Raw genomic sequence first — 19,210 nt, 5'->3', positions numbered from 1 at the left:
CGTCCGCGTCCGTTGGCGTTCTTTCGGCATTCCGATTTTATTTATTTTTTCTTCTCCAACGGGGAGAGTCGCTTTTCAGTCCGGACACACGCGGCGTCAATCGGACACCGATAACCGGAAGTGACCATATAGAGTGCATCGGCTACTCGCTGAGGGAATAAGACCGCCGGCTCCGTAAAAGTGCCGTCCGTCCGTCCGTTGCTGCTGGCTGAACGTTGCTTCTTTCCGTCAGTGGCACTGCTTCGCGACTTGGTACGCGTATACGGACTTGCAATATTCCTACGTGATCGGACTTGGGTATTATTTACTTTTGAAATAAAAATTCTACCGCTTCGGGAGGGATGGATAGATGGAATAAAGGAAGGACGGACGGACGGACGGTCGCTGAAGCTCAGGGCAGAGCATCGATGACCACTCAAAGAGTCGTCTGAAACGCGACAAGTACGAGAGCGTGATGAGGGTCAATAAGTTCCCACTCGTCGCGATGCACTTTCATTTTTATCACCTCGATGGAATTCTTGCGAGGGATTTTGTTAGCCGCTCAACGAACGACGAACGCGGATTGATTGCCGGAAATTCGCCGTAGCCCCGAAGAATTGAGGGGGAAAAAAAACGTCGTACGTCTCGGTATACGAGGGCAGGAATATTTTTAATGAGGATACCGAAGATTATACGTACGTCACTTACTCGGATCGACGGGTATTAGCGTTAACGATTTTTTTTCCTACAATTTGCAAACCGCACGTCGCACAGTCGCGGCAATTGCAACTCCGGTGTCCGACTTTTGAGCTCGTTAATTTAATACCCCGGCAATTTTTTCGTTTCTCGCAACCCATTTTGGATACCGAGAAACAATTCGAGAACGATACGAACGATACGATTCGATCCTCGTCGTCCTTTCCTTTTTTTTTTTTTTTCTTCTACCTCCTTCTTTTACGTGTGGTTTGAAATATCGAACACCGTTTTATAACTCGTCGCTGTGGTGCACGCGGATCGAGAAACCTTGAAAACTTTACCGACTCATTCACTTCGTGTATCACTCGGAAGTACGTATTTTGCTGTAGAAACAAAAAAATAAAAAAACCAGAACCTTTGAAGATGGAGAACAAAAAAAAGCAAAAAAACGAAAAAAAAATGGTCCTGCAATACTCAAAAGTACTTACATGTACATATCTACCCACGTGAGTCGAGTAATTCCACGACTCTTATAGAATCTCCTACCTACCTACCTACCTACCTACCTACCTACCTACGTGTGCACCGTGACTCTAAGTACCCTCCACCTTTGGACGGACAGTTCGGAAAGATTGCTTCCGAGAATATGTTTCGTGTATGTAATTGGCGCGCACTCTGACTCAGAGAGTTGACTCGTACTTATGACGATGGTTGGGTGGGGAGATAAAAAGGTAGCGGAAGAAAAATGAGAAAATGGAAAAGAATGAAAAATTTCGGGTCTCAGAAGCGTGTCGCGGTCTTTGAAAATGACCAACGTCATTCGGTGTATCGGTTCGAGTAATAACGTGTGACGATGTCGTTATACGTTAACTTTTCAATGAATCAAGCAGGAAGGGATAAATAATAATTTGGGAATTCTTTCCAGATGACTTTGGCGGGGAGTTATTCCGGAAAAGAGATGCAGGAGAATGGTGAGTCAAAACTTCATTCAAAAGTACGATTTATGGAGCAAATGCTGCATTTTTCTCTTTTCTTTTTTTTCTAATTAAAAATTCGACACAACTTCGCGTTAATCGCGAACCGAACAGATCTCGGTCTAGTCGGGGTTTACATTTACGGTAGATGAACGACGAACGAAACGTGCCACGCTAGTACATATTTAAGAGTCTATAAACGACTGTTTTATACAGAGAACCTCCATCATTCATTTCTCGTATAATAATGTTTAGAATATCATTGTCCCCCCCTCGTATCATCGTCGATGGGGAAATAGAAGCCACCGGCCACCTTTTAAAATGACATTTCGCATTCACATTTGGCGAAGCGACCATGCGGTGACAATAATAAGTTAAAAGGCGAACGCGCGAGATAAATGGCAAAGCGGGATCAGGTATTGGCTGCAAGCTTCGGATATCGGCGATCGAATATCGAGTTATTGATGACGGCTTCGTGCGCAACCCGCCACTCGGCATCCGAGTCCTTCGATACCACCGAAAAACGTTCGCCAGGTGGTCCTTTCAGCCTTCTTTCCTCTTTTCTTTTTTTCTCTTTTTCCTTTTTTCTTTTTTTTTTTTTTCAATATACTCGAGTTCCTCTGTGTATGCCGTTATCGAAAACCGCACCCCTAGTTTATAGCGTGGTGATGGTTGACTAATGCCTCGCAATTTTATCTTTTGTCGGATGCGCCGATTTCCCGCTGTGACGGTACACTAGACCATATCCTCTCTCGGTCCGCGCTACGTAAAATAATAAAAAAAAACTCGGAGCAAAAACGCCCCTTTTCGAAGGGACAACCTGCTGGGCCGACGTCGATGCACCGGGTCCTCATTGTAGTAAGCGAATAAAAATTGATGTAGGTATTATACGTGGAAAGTCAATCCATCGGCCTCGTCGCGTCTCGTCCGATTATCGGTGCTCGCTAACCCGCATTTTCGAGTAACGTCTTCATTCGTCGCTGAAATTTATTGCAACCGGGGTCGGTATTCGACGGTCGAAATTTTTCCAATCTTCGAAATCATTTTCAACCTTCATAAACGTGAACAGGTTTTTTTCGGAGGTGTACACCCTCCCTCCGTTCGTAACGTACAGCGACAGAGTCGAGAGTAACGCGATCCCCCTTTACGTCCTAGTGATTTCTGTACTCATTTAATTAATTAACGGTGTGAATCGAGAGGCAGAAAATCTCGGTATAATTCAAGTTGCGGACAGGTAACAATGCGAGGTTTCTATGTAAGCGTGCGTAACTCCACCTACCTATACCTAGATAGGTACGCGGCGGTATAATTATAACAGAGCGCGATCAATCAGCGGGTTGCATTGTTTCGAAGCACCCAATTATGCGGACAAAAAAATACCCCTCAATCCAACCGCATTGTTTATATACATGTATATATATATATATATATATATTTCGCAATTAGCCTTTTTACCCGCAAATTGGTCTCTCTGCTCTTAACCGGGCAAAAGCAAAAGCAAAAGCAAGAGTAACGGCAACGACGATTCCTCTGCCGCGCCAACGGCATCGACGCCAACGAACCGACGGGCATACCTGTAATACCTATACGTGCTTTCGATACACGCTCGATCCGCGATCTTCGAACCGCCGACGATACGGAATGCGGAAAATTGCCGCGAAACTTTTACAGATGTGTAGCGGCTCTGACTACTCGATATCGCGCGATGCCTTCCAAACACCCCGTAGGCACCCCGGGACCCCCTGAAGAGGGTAGGAAAAAATGAACGAGAATTTTCCTTCTCCTTTCCCTCTCCTCGATTTCCCCATTCTTTGGAGTCTCTTTTTTATTTACCGGTGATCGAACAAACGGCGATATTTGAAAATTCGAACGTTCGATCTTCGACTACGCGGGGTGTACGTCCCCCGATCGTCCTGCGCCGGTATATCCGCACGCGGGTATAGTTATTCAGAAAACCAGTATAGGTAGGTTTAAAGTATGTACACGAACCATTTATATACCTGAAGTTAGATAAATTGTCTTGTCGTTTACCGCTTATAGCAAAGTGAGAGTGTAATATAGTGCGGTAGATCGATGGTTCGGATCTCGGATACCGGTACTTCCGTTATACCTGCAGTGCAGAAAATCAACCGAACGCTCGCCACGAAATTCCGAAAAAAGAAATACACCTGCGCCCACATTTTTCGAACCATTCAAGAATCTCTCAATCTTTTTCCTCCCCTCCCCTAAATTTTTCTTTTCCTTTTTTCTATTTCCGATTCTCCTTCCCCCGCGCCCGTACGAGCGTGAGAAGATCCTTGAGATACATATTGTATATTTAAATGGACGAAAAACGAAGTGGAAAAACAAGAAAAAAATGAAAAAAAATAAGAGACAATTTTCGATCCACCCTCGGACGCAGCTGACGGAATTTCCTCTACGCGGTATCGCGACGCACCGACGTAATAGTTTTGGAGAATTATATATTTGCGCGCATAAATTAGCGAGGCTAAAATCATGGGAATTATTAACGATCAAACACTTTGCTCGCCTCTGGTATACGGCGGTGTAAAGTAGCTACTCTCATCTCGTTTAGCGAGGCTCTTAGAGAGCTTTGGACGGTGTCGTTTTCTAATTTGAGTACTTCCATCCTGGAATACTGTACGGACTATAAAGTAGGTTGGAAGCTAGCCCAAAACCGACGGGGGGGGGGGGGGGGGGGGTTAGAAAAGATATTCGAGTGCCCGGACGTGTGGCGTTGCCAGGAAAATTTACTACGTGTATATTATTATTGCACTAGAATTTCGCTGCGGAAAAATAAGAGGGAGGAGAAGGACCGCGTCTTTTGGAATAATTTCTAACGATATCGCAGCGTGTGGAGGAAACTTTTTTTACACCTCTCCAAATGAGGAAACGTCCGACGATCTTTCGCTTCGATTTTTTTTTATTATAGTATTAAAATCCGTACAGTTTCCATCGATCTGCTACGGAGGAACGACAACGCTTGGTATTAAATCGTATGAGAAAAAAATGCGACACACGTGCATCCGCTGTCACTTATGTAGACGTTGACGTCTTGAATAAGCCAGCGGCGTGAAGTTGGGACGAGCGAGTACGAGGTGTGCATAGCGGAAATCGGTGAAACGAAAACGTTTCGATTGTACATGTCCTACTGGATGAAAATAAAAATGTTGAACGAAAGAGAGAGGTAAAAAAAAAAAACGAATTTCGTACGAACGAGCGTACGTTGGATTATTACAGTCTGGTTTCTCCGTACGTGAAGTTATGCGACGTGTGTACAAGGACGACGACGCGATGTACGGTTAAACGGTGAATCAGTGCGCGGTGATTAAACAATTTATGAAATCGCGACTGTGTTTCATCGCGCGGAATAGAAACGAGTTTATAACAATAAACCGATGCGATATGTTGCGGCGGCTATCTCGCGATCGTAGGTAACAATGGCGACAGATTAGATTAAATTATCGTACGGCGCGCGCGACGATCTCTTTGACTTTCGATACGACGGACGCTGGCGCATTTAAAAATTAATCGAATCATCGGCCGATTTCAAAGGTTGAAAATAATAAACGGACGGGCAAAGGTGAATCGATAAATTAAACGCACTCGGTTTCGGCCCCGGCGGTGTATACGACACGGATGGATGATCTGCGGCGAAACGCGACGAATACGAAATTCTGATAACGCGCGACGTTTCTTTCTTTTTTTTTTTTTTTTTTTTTTTTTTTTACATACACGACGGGACGACGACGACGACCATATCACGTCAATCTCTGCAACACACGTATGTAAATACGCGCAGTTACGTACGCGTACGTATGTAATGAACTATGCGTACAACTATAGAGGCGAAGAATCACGCGTCGGCTACCTATGGAGGCACCACATCCGGTGATTGTCCAAACAATATTCCGTGCAGATGACGCGCATACAGATGAACGCTCTATAACGTCGATTGATTTCGAATCGTGAAAACGAAAACTCTTCAACGCCCTTTTATTTTGTCATCTTTCGCATCGCGATCGGACCGGGTGGATTATTTTTTTCTTTCGAGCGCAGTTCGGTTCGCGGGACTTCGTACGCGGTCGCGGTAGAGATCTTCGAAGTTTAGGGCGTGTCGTTTCTCTGGGGCACACTTCGCTGCTCCCGCTGTAACCCCGAAGCCATTTCTCTTCCATTCGCAGTCTAATAACATCGACTTTACGATCACACTAAATTATATTCTGTCAAAACATCGCTACCGACTTTTCGCCACCTACAACGCGAATCGTCGTTGGACCCGCGCTTTCGCGAAAGTCCTCGAAACCGAACCGAATGGGGAAAAAAACGAAAATTGGAAAATCCCAAAACGCGATCGCTCCCAGGACTCCCGATGAAAAAATTTCAAGCCGCTGCGTCCCGAGGGTAGAATCCGGTTCGATGTAAATTCTAATCGTCCGACCGGACGGCGGGGGTCACGTCGACGGTGAAAATCGTCCCTCGCCTCCGAATTTGTTTCGAAACACGGAATCGAAATTCTTTACGGGGTTCGTACGGAAGACGTACGATTAAAACGTAGACGTAAATGTTACGTAAGACTGCGGCACGGTGGTTTCGGTGAGAAAGGGGGAGGAAAAGAATCAAAAAGGAGGTAAAAAAAAAAAGAAAAAAAAAAAAGGTGGATGCAGCGACTGATCCTTTTTTTTTTTTTTTACCCTGGGATTTCTATTTCTAAATTCTCTCGCCTGTTTCTCTTTTCGTTCCGCGGAGACGCGTACCTTTTTCTCATTCTCTCTCTCTTTCTCTCTCGCAGTCGGGAGAGGCATCTCTTCGCCTCGGATATTTATGGGTGTTTAGGATCGCTGGGAGTGGTTCACCGCGCACATAAGACCATAGCTGGTGTGCCGTGGCTCGGCTGCCCACACTGTAAAATACGTATCTCGCCTTAACTAGCGAGGTATACAAACCACGTGTAATTTTTACCGGGTGACGAGGCCCGGCGGGAAGCGGGATCGAGCTCCTCGTCACCGCCGCGACGAAATGACGAGGAACAATCCTTCCAGCGAAGCGAAATTTTTGGAGCCAAAAGTCGGATTTTTATTCGAAAAATTTCGGCCCACCGAAAGACTTTTCTGTATCGTAGGCAATTGTTCGAATGAAAAGCCCATTCAAATCCGTCGCTTTATACGAAGAGAATTAGGTATAGGCGGGTACGTTACACGCCTTGGTCGTAATTATTGATATTTATACCCCGGCGCGCACAACGCGTGGAATTATTTATGGTAAAGAGGCAAGCACGCACTAAACTATGTTTTACTGCTGTCCCGGCCATGGCGACGGCCGAGACGACCGTCGACGATTCCCTTCCGACGTGTATCGCTCGACGCGACGATATCGGAAACAAATTCCGAATGAAACGAAATCAAAAAATTTCGCCACCAACGAAAATTATGCCAATAATTGTCCAGATCTCGAGATGTACGTCTGTAGATGTAATCTTCGAGTTTGCTTTTTTTTTTTTTTTCCTTGTTCTCTTCGGAAAGGGTGTCGAATTTCATAGCGAGAGCAGCTACGATATATTCCCTACAATTAAATGTTAATTCCTTCGCTCTTTCGATAAGTTATGTACACGTGCGTAGGTACCGAGGGCATGACGGACCGCAGCTGATACGCGACGAGGAGACATTTTTTGTATTTATTTTATGAATATATTCTTATTTGTTGTTTTTTTTTTTTTGTTTTTTTCTTTGTATTTTATTATTCATTTTCAAAGGGCAGAAATTAGGGATAATCGACACCGAGAAGGCGGCGCAGGTGCATTCGATGCAGATATAGGTGCGCCCGTGTAGTTTGCCCGCACGATATCGCAGCCGCACGCTTCGCATTGTGTGTACGTTCTTCTCTCGGGGCCATCGGTGATCGTGATCAATGATCAATGATCAACGCGCCCGTCCCGCGAACGTATGCGTGTAATGTCTCCGCGACGCTGCAGGGACACCGTCACCAATTTACTCGACGCATCTGCCTAATGACCGACGCGTTATACGAAAGTCGACGAGGCGACGCGGACGCGTGACAACGTAACGTAATTTCAATTCGACGAAGAAATGCAAATTGCCGATATTCCCGGTGAACGATGTCACTCACTCGTTTCGTTTCGATAACGTGAGATCATCGGCGCGTTCGTTCGCGTAGTTTTTTTGTTTCCAAAATCCACGTCGCGTAAAGTATCGGGCGGCACGTGCCGATGTAACGTTGAACGATTTCCCGAATAGTTGTGGAATCCATCGATTTTTAAGAACGTAAAATCGTTTTCTCGCTTCAGTCTCATCGAACGAATCGATCGGGATCTAATTTTTATCGCTTCGCGCCGGCTTTACATCCGTATATGAGAAAAAAAGAAAAAAGGATTATCTAAAAAAGTGATACCCGGACGAACGAAAATTTTATCCATCCATGTATGGGACCAGATTTGAGATAAAATTAATGATGAATTTTTTTGCCGATTATTTCACGTTTCTACCATCTAACTCGTAGATAGATTCGTCGCGATGTTTGATGCGAAACACACGGATTTATGGTTGGATGGAAAATTTTCTAATAAACGATCGGACGAACGAATGATAAAAAGGCGAGGTGGACCGCGCGAAGATGTTTGACACCTGTTAAAGAATTTAATATTTCATGAAGCCGATGCTGCGCGTCGACGATCGAGCGCTGGCAGATGAGAGGAAGCTGCTCCTTGAACGTCGGTATAATGTAATTCAACCGAATGTAGGTACTGCGCCGTCTGATATACATATTAATATCATTACCATACATCAAATTGCTCTCCGCGTCAAAATCCATCCGGAGTATCGAATGCACGGATTTCACGTGTCGAACGTATAGAGTCACGCGAGATAAGAGACTACAAAAAGCGCGTCCCCTTGACGGGGTATAACGGAGCGCGAGCTGCAGGTGAAGAAATCATAAAACCCCCTTCCCAGTGATTTCAAAATACCGAGTTCAAACTGATTAATCATCGAGTCGAGGAAAAAAAAAACCAAAAAACGAAAAAAAAAAAAACAACAACCCGCAACGCCGACTGCACTAAAACGTCGATGATTGACTCGTTCGTTTTCTATACGTTGCATCTCAATATTTCTTTTTTTTTTCTTCATCCTTTTTTTCAAAGTCTCTTTTTCTTTCGAGTCCCGGTAGAAGGGGGCGGGGGGGAAGAAGGGTTAGCGGGGAAGATACGGGCAGGATACGTAGGTTACCGCCGATTGGCACCAGTCCGTCGATCCGTCCGTCCGTCCGTCCGTCCGTTTGTCCGTCTACCTCTTCGTGGTCCAGGTCCGAATTATATTCCACCGCGCCGGCATCCCTGGCGCGGTGCGGCAGTTCCCCATGGGTTCCGTGAGGGAATCCTTTTTCTCTTTCCCTTTTTAACTTTTTTTTTTTTTTTTTTTTTTTTTTTTTCGGGCTTCGTTTCGTTTTTTAACCGCCCGCAGCAGGGATACCGCAGCAACGTAGCGCGCGGTTCTTTGAATATCGGCTTTCTTTCTCAGAATTCCCTCCTGCTGAAACCGCCGAGCCGAAGTTGGATGTAAAAATAATAATAAATGTTGTAAACCAAAAGTGAAAAAAAAAAAAGAAATAAATAAAAACGAAGGGATCGTAGAAACGAGGGGAAGATCCTCCGGTGGATAGATGTACCACAGAGAGGGAGAGAGGGAGAGAAAAACGAAAGGGAATAAAATGAAGATGAGATTCAGATACGGAAAATGAGGAGATCGCGATCCAGGATCGTTCTACTCTCGCATACACCTGCGGACTCGAAATCATTCGTTATCGATTTCGAGTGTCAGCTAATCGGGCAATGGGGAATGGAGCGATCATCGTTGTAGGATCGTTGAATCGACGCAGCGATTGGAATTTGAGAATCGGAAACGTGAGGCGAATTTTCGATCGATGCGTTCATCGACTCTTCGATTTCTCGGCTCACTTTTGGCCTCGCAACGATCCTACGGCGAACAAAAATTCCGATACGAAAATAACGCGATATCCGAAAACGCGACGCGCGGCGGATCGCGATGGAATAAGTCGAAGAAGTTGAAGTTGAAGACGAAGGAGAAGAAGAAGGAGAGAATTACGGATGAAATGAAACAAGACGACGGTTGATTCGAAGGCAACAGTTGCCGCTGCTGCGTCGCTCCATGTCGTCGAGGGTTCTCGTCCGTTGAACGTGGCAGGCCGTCGTTCTCTTCTTCGTCCTCGTCTCGGGCGTCGGTGGGCCCCGTCGCGCGCCCCTTGAGCACGTTGCCCTCTTTATCCCTCTCCTTCTCTTCCACTTTTCTCTTTTTCCTCTCTCTCCTCTCCTCTCCTTCGGTTCTTTCGTATATTTCCCTCCTCCTCCTCCTCCTCCTCCTTCTTCTTCTTCTTCTTCTTCACTCCTTTACGCGGTCGCAGACTCTCGGGCAGGGCCCTTGTCGCCGGCGTCTACGTTTCACCGCTTCACGTACAGCAGACCCTTTAAGCATATAATTATTAGTGCCGCCTCGAGCACCACTCCGAACCCGCTATTGTTGCGTCATACGTACGTACGTAGTACGCTCCGCGCTCCTAGGACCTCTCGACGAACTCTCCGTTCACAATCAGCAGCTTCAACCGCACTGCGTTTTTCAACCTCTCCTCGTCCGCAACGAAAATATATTTTCTATTATTCCACCGTTGAGATAAAAGGAAAAGGTCATTCCAGAGAGGGAGAGAAAAGAGCCCCGAGCCCCGAGCTCCGAGGAATTTTTCACAAGACCCCGAAAAGGGGTTGGAAAATAATCCACCTTTCGCATAATTCTAGGATTTACGAATGGAGTTCTTTTTTTTTTTCCTTTACCCCCAAGTTTCGAATTCACGTGGCGACGATCCGCGGGTAACGCGGGACGATCGTATCGTCTGAAATCGAGCACCTGGTAACGATGTATCGACAAGTGGATTATCGAGTTTCGGTGGACCAGGTAGATTGATGGGCTAAATGTCCGGAGTTCGCTCCGGGGCAATCGGCCCGTTCCAACGAACCCGTTGCCTTATAAAATCTTTACGTTTTTCGATACCCGCGAGAGTCAAAATACCTTTTTAAAACACCGGCACAATTTGTCTTTGCGCATAATATTAGGATCGCTGTGTTTTAGTTTATTTTATTTTATTTTTTTTCAGTTTTTATTCGTTCCTTTATTCATCTCGTTCGGATCAACCGGGGAATTGAATCGAAGATTTTATTCGATACGTATACATTTGTACGTACGTAGGTATATATTTGTTGTTTTTTTTTTCTTTTTTTTTGTCGGCTGTCAATAAAATTCTGCACGCGGTTTTGGGTATTCCCTCGCATCGCGGGTACGTACGTACGTACGTCGGCAACGTGGACGCGGCACGTGGTATCCGCAAGAGAAATTGGATCGATGGAACGTAAATACGTAACACAGAGAGAGGAGGCAAAGTGGAGTGGAGTTGAGTCGAGTCGAGTCGAGTCGAGTCGAGTCGAGTCGGGTTGAGTGGAGTGAGCGGTGAACGGGGTGAGATATAACGGATTGGAACAGTCGAAGCGTTGTACATACACGCGGAAAATTGGATTGATGTCTCGTTGACCGGAATACAAGGCAATGAAACCACCGGCGGTGCGCTCGAAGCAATTTGATTTGCATAAAACATTTCAATTGAAAACGGATCACCGGCTCACCGCAGAGACGAACGAACCGACCGAACGGTTCGAACTGTACGCGATCCGAGAGTCCGAGGGGCGCGTCGGATTCGGGCGAAAATTTTCAACGAACGAACAACGGCCGGACCACCCCCCTCCGTCTCGTCGCGAGGACGGTCTTCATTTTTCCAACGGCATAGCCTCGGCGCACGTAACGCGAATTAAGGCGGAGGATCGAGGGAACGCCAGCGATCCGCGGGTCGTTTAATTTCGTTTACATTCCCGATCTCGGGCATCAATCATTTTCGCGTAACGATGTATTCAGGCTCCGGGAAGTCGCGAGCCAAGGAGAGACCCCGAGTGCCATTAAAACGTCTGCTGTTGATCGTTTGTTTCAATAAGCAGCTCGCGGCTTGCATCATTATTACAAGTTGCGTACGGCTGCGGGCTCCAACTCCACGCGTGCACTATGCGGCAAATACGTACAATATCTACGTAGCTCGTATACGTATGCGTACGTGTGTATATATTACTCGTTACCCACGTACGGATAACGTAAGCTGCCATTTTTATATACCACGTATTTCTGAACCGGAGAAAAAATATTCAGAGATCGAAGAAGAGAGAAGGAGATGAAATCGAACGAAGCTAATTCGCGAGAGAAACGAGCGAAAGAAATGTTCGCAAAGCGACGACCCGCGGATAAAGTAGCTGTGCTTTGGGATGTCTATAAACGTATTCGGAAATGAAGCCGCTAGTTTCCGAACACGTTACGTACGCATCCCGTGACGTTGTATACCTAAGTAGAAAATGAAAAAAACTTTCAATCGCCGGGAATGAAACGTTCTTTATATTCGTTTGTGGACGAAGGGTTGAAAAAAGGGGGCTAACTACCGCGCCTGGAAACGGCCTGTGCAGAGGCGGTAGGAAAAAAGCGAAAGGCAAAAAAAAAAAAATTGTCGGAAATGAAAGAGGAGTAGATCAGAAGCTGCTGCTGCTGCTGCCGCTGCTGCTGCGAGGCGGGGTAACCCTTCGGGGAAGCCGTGTAGGTACGCACTTTATATGGGACGGGATAAAAAAAAAATTGAGCGTTTTTAATCGGTGTAGGTTTAACTGCTGCCGCTGCAGTTACGTTGATGATATTCAAATTTCGAAATGAATGTGCCCACGTAGTCCTAGCTTCAACGATCCATGCAGGCGTATTATAGGAGAATGAACGCGTGAAATCTTTCCATTAGATTTTTTCTTACGATCCTTTTTTTCTTTTTTTTTTTGTTTTTTTTTTCGCCAGACATTTTTTACCGCTCCGTCTACCCCGAGCTATAGTATTGTCGTCGTTATTTTTTGTTCGCTTCTGTACCGATTTTCATTGTCATCTGATTCTTTTTTTCCGATACACGCGTATCACGAGTTACGTTCCTCTCCCGGTCGTTGTCGCATCGACACGAAAGCGAGACGAGCGATGTTTTCGGCGTGTGAAAATCGTAATATTTCGGAATCGGCGAACGCGCGGGCGTGGGCGTTTTACGCGTCGTTCGTAATATCGTTCGTCGGACGAGTGAGTTTCGCTGCTCCGGTTATTCGCTCCGGTGTGTTGTATGTATACGCGGGCCTCGGAATGGATACGCGGTTTGCGCGGTGTAATAATCCATCATTTATATTAATTGTGCCCCGCGGTCCGCCGGTACTCCTCGCCGGTATAGTCACTGCATAAATGATATCGTTGTGCGTTCGTACGTATTCCGCGCCGCGCTGCGGAACGTCAGAAATTCCCTCCTTTCCTCTTTCCTCGCCTCCTCCGCCCTGCGAACCTCCGCGTGAACCGCCTCGACCGTCCCACTCTCGTCTGTTCGGCGAAGAGCGCGTTACACATCCCCTGCGTGTACACGTATACGATACGGTGAAAAAAGAAGAAAAAAAAAAAAAATTGCATATACACACACACACGTGTGCACTCGTGAGCGCGTGCACGTGTACCCGCACACCTCTACCCTCCGTACGTATAACCACCACCCGGCTACTGCAGGCTATTCATAAATTCTAATTAAGTTCGCACAATTTCGCGGTGCTATGCTGCAGAAACTACTCATTGCATTCCACGCGCCCGTTGCAACAACTCTCTCTCTCTCCGTCTCTCTCTCTCTCTTTTTCTACATCTTTTTCTCTCTTTCGCCACAATTATTGCAACGCGCGCCCCGCGCTACGTCGGCGGACAGCTTTTTGCTACGGCCCGATATCCCCTCCCCCGCACCGCCGCCGGATTTTATTATACAAATTAATTCGCGATTTGACGAAAAATTTTTTTAATTCGTTTGAGCTTTTTCTTTTTTTTTTTTTCTCTCCCAATCCGGCAGTTATCGTTGGAGAAGGAAGTGAAAGAAAAATAGAAATTCAACGCAGCTTTACGCGGAATCGATCCTTTATGCGTCCTGATAATTTTTCGATTTCTTCCCTCCTTTTTTTTGAAGGAAAAAAAAAAAAAAAATCAGTTGATATTTTCTCCTCTCAATTCTCGATTTTAACCCGGTCGGTTCTCTGGTAATTATTATATTACATAGCGCGCATGAGGAATGATTACCGAGCGATTCGTGTTACGGGGGAATATATGGAACTGTACGTATGTGTGTATGGGGGTCGAATCGATTTGTCATGTGCCAACGCGTTGGCGCGTTCAACGTTCTGCAAGTTTAAATAATAAGTAGTTTGAAAAAAAGAATGTGGAAGAGAAGAGAAAAAAAACAGAAAAAAACAGAAAAAAAAATCGAATATTATAAAACCAGATATCCACGGTGCGCTGAAGTCGTATTATAAAACGACGTTGAAGAAACACTGAGCCTCAACTGATACCGGCTCGAGGAGCCCGTTTTGTGCAGCTCGATTTACTTTTATTCATTTTCTTTGATATTCCTTTTTACTTTAACAGCGACTTATTTTCTCCTCTCTCTTTTTCTCTCGTATCGGCTCCTCGATAACAGGACCTTCTGGTCAGGATCCGATCTTGGAATTGTCGATAATTTTCGCCGGTTTTTTCGGACGGTTTTCGGGCGAACGTCACGGGTTAGTAAAAATTACTTCGGAGTTGTTTTGAAAATCTGAGAAGTTACGTTGGTGCATAGCCAAGTTCACGCCGGTACTCGTGTACCGCGCAACGTCTGACTAAGTTTAGATTCTTCCACTTCTGAGGTATTTCCATTCGTAAACTTTCTCACGACTCTCAGGGGTAGGTAGAAAAAAAAATATTACAATCGTCGGTCGAGAAACGAACGTGGAAATTAAAAGGGGGCAAAATTCGAAAACCTTGGATCTCGGAATAACGCCACCGAGTCCATCCTCGACTCTTACAATATCACGAGTCCGCGCGAAGGAGAGTCCGAAGACCAGATTTTCTGGCGCTGTCGTGAAGAATAAGGCGTCGTTGCGTCGGTACCCCGGACTCGCTCGCAGCCCCAACGAACGCACTACGAATTGCCTAATATAATAAACTTGTCCGAATCTCTCCTGGTTGAGGAACTCGGGGTCTGTACGGTGCAGAAGCAGCGCCGGTAACAACAACGATCACGAGTATACGAGTCGTGTAGAAAAGGAGGAGGAGGATGAGGGAGAGGAGGATGAGGATGAGGAGGGGAGGAGGTTTTCTCAAAGCTGCCCGTATGTGAGCGCGTGTGCACGTCCGGTCGAAAGTGTGGGGACGAGTCAATTTATTGGAATGTCCGAGCGGCGGGGTGAGAGGAGGGCTTCTTTAGCCGCGGGGTGGAAGGGAAGAGGAAAAGGAAAAGGAAGAGGCAGAGGAGGCTGAGAGAGTTCTTCTTCTTGCCTTGGGCTCTCGCTGCCGTTGCCGCTGCTTCTGCCGCTACCGCTGCCGGCCAGAGTTCGGTAACCCGATTACTGTATAGCTGGTATTTCGTCGAGCTGTTTTTGTAGCGGCGACTGAGTGTCGCTTTTCGACGACCGACGACCGTACGTCCGACAACGCGGACTCGACGGATACGCGAACGAGCGACCGGCTCGCATTTTCTGCTCGCTCTCCAGAAGTAATAAGTGTACAGGGGTACGTCGACGGCGGATTTCCGAAATAATATAATACGATGAAAATTCACCCTTCGAATCGACGCCCCGATTACAATTAACCGCGAATAGAGAAATGCCTCCGATACGGATTGAACCCAAAATGCGAACCGGTACACGGAGCGATACGGTTACGTAAACCGTCGGGTAAATAAATAGCGTCGTTGACCACGCGTGGTAAACGATGATTGAATTTTTCGACTACGTTTCGCTATTTCATATTATATACCAGTTTCGTTTTATCTGATGAAAGTCTGAATTCGATCCGGATACCCCGTACCGTTTATACATATACACCGCGTTCGTTGCTCGGCATGCGGCGTATAGAGGCTGTCGTAATAAACAGTAATTTGTAGCCGGACAGTTTGATAATCTTGAGTTCGTGCACCGGGACAACTACGACTACGACGACGACTACTACGACGAGCTGCAGCTTCGTAATTTATGCAGGAAACTATTAACGGCAGAACCATCGGCGCGCTGCAACGTTGTTGTCGTCGATTGACCGTGCATGCGTCGAGTGTAGCGGACGTGGACCGAACCGGCGTTACCGGGGCCCCCACAGATCTGAGAATTTAAGCCGATCTCCTTTCGTCCTTCTCGCTCTTATCGAGCGCGCGCGCGCGACTTGTACGATATACTCTGTACGCGTTCACCCTCTCTTCGCCGACACGGTCGACGCGAAGGGTCCTCCGAAACGAGCTGACAGTACCTCTCAAATTCAAATCCTCCGACAGAAAAAAAAAACAAAAAAAAACGACCGTATAATCAGGGGCATGCGATCCGAACCGATCCGAGAGAATATCCAGGCGTGCGTTTTTGCGCCCTTCTTCTCCGTCCCCCGATCACCTCGAACGGTTTCTGTGGATTTTCGCGGAAATGGAAGCACCTCCGCTCCTCGTTCAGATTAGCCGGGTTTTTTACCGTCACCCCTAGAAGAAATGAGATCTCGCGGTTTGAGAGACGCTGAGGATCGCAGCGGCGGCGGCAACGACGACGTTGGCGATGACGTCGGCGGCAGGGGCATCGAGTAAGCAAGTAAGCGAGCAAGTAAAGAGACGCGCTTGAAGCCTAGAAGAGACGACCTGTAGGGAGAAGAGGAGGAGGAGGAGGAGGAGGAGGAGGACCGGAGAGAGTCTCTACGTCAAGTTGTTTACTACGAACGAGCCGAGGCGTGTCGTTGAACCTCTCGCAGCAGGACCGAGAGCGCCGCGCCTACGTGCGTTCTCCTATATAACGTCGTACGTGTCCGTCCCCGTACGCGTACGTGTACCACCGACGTACGACGCTTTACACGCAAACGGACTCTTACGCTTACTTTTACGTACGTACGCACGCAGCTGCGTCGTATATACCTCAGAGAACGACGCCTATCTCCACACACCGAAAGACTTCTTTATATACTCGGACGAGGCTTCGCGGAGAGGGGGGAAAGCAAAAAAAAAAAAATATATATATATTCCAACAACCAAATGTTGTATTTTAATTCAACTACGGGCGATAATGAACCCCGACGATAAAAGTCCGACGAGAGGGGAAGGGAGGAGGGAAGGAGGAAGGGGGGGCAGGAATTCGAAGGAAACGCTTTCCGGAATTCCTCGTGAAAAAATCACCGCGGGATCTCATAACGCGACAGATTGTCAGAGGCGAACGGTTTTGAGAACGGTCGTGAGATTCCTGGGTAGAAATGGGAGGTGGGGTACGGGGGATACGAAAATTCGTCCGAGCCCCTTTTGAACTTGTACCAAAGTGATCCTGGTTACTGAACTTTAGAGGGAATCGTGGTCGCGCTCGGTTTTCATATACGAAAGAGATGTTGCGAGTTGAGGCCGAGTGCTCTACGGCGCAGATGACGTGTCGTTGACCCATCCCATGGATGATCGCTGGTGCAACGCCGGAGAAGCGAGTAAAGACATTCCCTACAATTCTTGAGACCTCAACCTCAACGACTTCAATCTCGAATACGGTGTCGGGAGTCGGGACGTATTTACGTGTTTGTGGTCAGGGAATCGCTTTCTAATTATCACGATAGAGAGAGAGAGAGAGAAAGAGAGAGAGAAAGAGGGAAGAAAAAATTGAGTAAAAGATAACGAAAAAGAGAAAAAAAAAAAGTCGATCCACCCAGGGAATTTCTTTCCACGGTAGCGGCGAACGGTGGCGATTCCCCGGTGGAGAGGATTAAAAGTGCTGAAATTAATTTTCCTAATTGCAGTCGTCGACTGCAGGGTAGCCTGTTAAGTGCAAAGATAGGCGGGCACTTGCGATTAAACGACAGGTACCTACCTACCTCTTACGTACCTCGTATAACCGACCCCATCTACCTACCTGATTTCACACCTCCGTTTTTACCCTTGGCGTTCCTTTTGTTTGAAAGAATTTCAAAATCTAGTTGAGGACTCGATGTATCTGCTTATAACTATTGAATTGGTAGATAAATTTTGAAAATTATAGATGTGGAGAGCTTTCTTTGGATGTGTTTTATTTGATTAGAAATAATAAGTGAAATGAGAAATGCACGTGTCCGGTTATAAATTCGTCCTACCGCGAGCAACGAGGAGTTTTACGGACGCCTTGATTCAACCCGTAGTTGATCCTCAATTACTATCCGTTTAAGCGTCGGTCTTATTATACCTCATCATTTTTATGGCGCGTAAAAACATGATATTACAAAGCAAATATCATACTGCAAATTGGAGGCGATGCTCGCTGGCCAAGGGGTCAAAGCGAACGTGCCTGTTAGCTGCACTTACGCCGCAGTCGTTGCACCGGATCATCGCGATGATGATGCGAGGCGCATGACGCGATATTCCGGGAATTTTGATAATTACCGGATTGAAATGGCGAACGAACGAACAAACAAACAAAAAAAAAAGAAAAAAAAGGTGACTTTAATCGCTATATCAAGCCGAGTCATCGGCGTGCGCGCGTTGCGAGTGCTTCGCTCGATTTCTTTTTTTTTTATCCCACATCCGATCGTACGGGGATGCAAATCTCGCTCTGCAGCGTTTCGCCGTGTATTCACCGAATTGAAACGTTCGACTCGCTTTCGCGAGGTGCAGCTTTCGATCGTTGGCGCAGGTATACGTATACGTCGTATGTGTTACATGTGACGTGCACGGGGTATAGCGCGTCATAAATCAATTCGTGACAAGTTCTAAACGGTAAAAGTAGGCAATAACTCGAAGCGGGCTCAGCGGTCGGTGAAATGCCCCGCCACGAGCCCCGTGACTACAACAATGCCGATAGCAGCGAAGGCAAAGGCAATGGCAAAGGCAAAGGCAAAATCAACGGCGGCAGCGACGACCTACAACATACCGCAGGGAGTGCGACTCGCTTCCACATGTGCGCGCTTATAATCCATTGGAGCGGTGATTTATGCCAGTCGTAGTTTTAAAAAAAAAAAGGAAAAAACAAGAAAGAAAGAAAAATGAATAAATAAATAAGAATAATAAAATGAAGTGGAATAAAAATGTCGAGAGTAAAATAGAGAGAAAGAAAGAAAGAAAGAAAGAAAGAAAAAAAAATGATCGCGCCGCGCATTGTCCTTTCACTTCTCGTGCAGCCTGGAAAGCGAGGAAGGGCACGCGCGGCTTGCCGCAAGCTCCGAAGTATTTTCGTTGCATTCGCGAAGCGAAATAAAGAAGAAGCGAATGGACGAGAAATTAAAAAAACGGTCGAAACCAAAACGAGGGATTTGGAAAACGGGAAAAAATGAACACCGACGCGACGCGAGTCAGTTGCCCCTGTCACGATACGCAGCCATCGAATTTCTTGCCACCGCGATGCGTGGGGCGGTCTCGAGGGCGGTCGCTGAAACCCTTCAGGGTTTCTCGGG

General features: G+C 46.6%; 1 protein-coding gene and 1 long non-coding RNA gene across 3 annotated transcripts in view; one reads left to right on the top strand and one right to left on the bottom strand.

Moving 5' to 3' along the window:
- LOC105692770 (UPF0489 protein C5orf22 homolog) overlaps nt 1–19,210 on the bottom strand; it is a 323,525-nt gene that overhangs the window by 181,169 nt on the left and 123,146 nt on the right. The window lies entirely within an intron of this gene.
- The window catches only part of LOC125501806, a 46,986-nt gene that overhangs the window by 26,848 nt on the left and 928 nt on the right, over nt 1–19,210 (top strand). Inside the window, exon 2 of the long non-coding RNA XR_007279471.1 lies at nt 1,601–1,646. This is a non-coding gene — a long non-coding RNA (uncharacterized LOC125501806). The remainder of the gene's footprint in view (nt 1–1,600; nt 1,647–19,210) is intronic.

This window comes from Athalia rosae, chromosome 7 (assembly GCF_917208135.1).
Source record: "Athalia rosae chromosome 7, iyAthRosa1.1, whole genome shotgun sequence".
Lineage (NCBI taxonomy): Eukaryota > Metazoa > Arthropoda > Insecta > Hymenoptera > Athaliidae > Athalia > Athalia rosae.
The sequence above is the reverse complement of the archived record's forward strand: the minus strand, read 5'-3'. Positions and strand labels throughout refer to the sequence as shown.